Below are 2,416 nucleotides of genomic sequence, written 5' to 3'. Positions count from 1 at the left end.
CGGCGGTGGGGAAGAGACAGAAATCTTTAATAAATAAATAAAAAAACGGTATCCCTGAACATAGCGGACAATGAGGACTGCTCAGAAGTCAAGAACAATGGCACTGGGTTTTGATCCTACTGTATGTACTGGCTTTGTGGGAGCCTAGGCTGTTTGGATGTTCATCTTACTAGACCTGGATGGAGCTGGGAGGTCCTTGGACTCCCCACAGGGCAGGGAATCCTGACTGCTCTTTGGGCTGATGAGAGAGGGGGAGTTGATTGGGGGAGGGGGAGGGAAATGGGAAGCGGTGGTGGGGAGGAGACAGAAATCTTCAACAAATAAATAAATTAATTAATTTAAAAAAAAAGAAACTTCTTATCACAACTAGGCCCAGGCAACAGCACAGTAGCCCTCAGCAGACCAGCACAATAGCCCTTGGCCAGAGATTTGATCTCACAAAAGCAGGGCTTACTTTCACACCTTCCTGCTCTCCAGGGAGCTCTTGCCTACTTCTCCCCTGAAGGTGATGTTCCTTCTCACTTCCTTTTCAGAGCTGCCCAGAAGAACTGTTAGGAGCAGGCATAAGAAAGGACCTGGGCCAAAATCCCCTGCACATGCCTCTCATAACTTGGCAGAAATATAGCGGGGGCTGTAACCACAAGCCAGAATGTATACTAATTTCTAGGACTTCAGGAAATCCACTCTCTCTCTGATCTGGCTATGAGATTAATGTATCTGGCAGTGTTCTAGGAAAGCCCCAGCGAAGACTGAATGTGCTGTCTGCAAACTCCAGGCTGTGGTCACTGACGAGGCAAGGAGCTTAAAGAAAAGGGGTAACGGCCTTGACTAGATCTCATTCCCTTTGCTCATCTGTTCTTTCCAAGTCCCCCACCCGCTAGCATTCCAAAGGAGGTGAAGGACAGCAGACTTGGAGCATGTGCCAGGACGGATGAGGATGTGCCCAGTGGTAAAGTCTTGTCTAGCAGAGTTGGGTCCTGAGTTGGATTCCTAGGAGAGGAACAGATGGGGAGGGGATTTATGATATCAGTTTTCCCAACTAAAAGAAAAGAGGGCAAGCAGTGGTGGCGCACACCTTTAATACCAGCACTTGTGAGACAGAGGCAGGCGGATCTCTGCGAGTTCAAGGCCTGCCTGGTCTACCAAGCGAGTTCCAGGACAGCCTCAGCTACAGTGACACACTGTCTCAAAAAAAATCAAACCAAACCAACCAAACAAACAAAAAGAACAGAATAGAATCTTTCAGGCTATGGTGGTATATGCCTTTAATCCCAGCATTCGGGAAGCAGAGTTCGAGGCCAGCCTGGTCTACAGAACAAGTTCTAGGACAGGCTCAAAAATTACACAGAGAAGCTGGGCGGTGGTGGCGCACGCCTTTAATCCCAGCACTCGGGAGGCAGAGGCAGGCGGATCTCTGTGAGTTCGAGGTCAGCCTGGTCTACAAGAGCTAGTTCCAGGACAGGAACCAAAAGCTATGGAGAAACCCTGTCTTGAAAATTCAAAAAAAAAAAAATTACACAGAGAAACCCTGTTCTGAAAAACAAAACAAACATGGATTGTAAGTGCTCTATGACCAAGATACAAACCCTGCTCAAACAGTAGCATAAGCTGTTATTTGTATGTTTTCCCCACAAATCCAATCTGATGATCTAGAGGATACAAAAGAAAAGAAAAGAAAAGAAAAACCCTCCCCTAAATCATAAACCATCAGTCTCAAACCGTACAGTCTCCAGGCTTCTAAGGTTAAGCTGGAAGGATGGTGTGTCAGGTGGCAGAGCTGAAGGAGAGGACTCTCATCCCATCCATAGCTACATAGCTGCCCTTGTTCAAATCCCAAGTCCACCTACACAGTTACCTGCACATTTAAAATGTGAACACTGCTTCCTTCTGCAAATGTTTGCTTTTCACCTCACGGGCAAGGCATGAGGAGTAGTCATAACTGAAGGTGTTCTTAGGCCTTTTACTGCCCAAGGCTCACGCCCTGCTAAACACCATTACCTTCCATGGAGCTACTGAGCTGTAAATGACGTGCTGGCATCAGAAGGTGAGAGCGCTAGACAATTCCTAGATCCTCCCGTCCCGGCCGCCTCAGTATCAGCACAGCAGCAGTGGTACCGTTAGGAATGTGTACGTGATAAAACTGGCCATATGGGAAAGCCTGACAATGGGCAGGTGGCTGGTAGCTGCCCTCCAGGAGCAGCTGTTCCTCCTCTTCAAGAACACATTTTTTTATTATCTACGGATACAAGCAAGGACATAACAAATACAACTGAAATTAACAGAGAAGTGTCACCTTGTAGGATTGCCTATCAACCAGGGGATGCTAAACGTGATGGGCAATTCATCCACACAGGAAACATCTGTGGCCGTAGAAACACATGAAGCAATGTAAGGACGTGTCCCAAAGCTCCCAGCT

The sequence above is a fragment of the Alexandromys fortis genome, unplaced genomic scaffold, assembly GCF_014885135.2.
Source record: "Alexandromys fortis isolate MF-2015 unplaced genomic scaffold, M_Fortis_MF-2015_v1.1 scaffold_89, whole genome shotgun sequence".
Classification (NCBI taxonomy): Eukaryota; Metazoa; Chordata; class Mammalia; order Rodentia; family Cricetidae; genus Alexandromys; species Alexandromys fortis.
The sequence above is the reverse complement of the archived record's forward strand: the minus strand, read 5'-3'. Positions refer to the sequence as shown.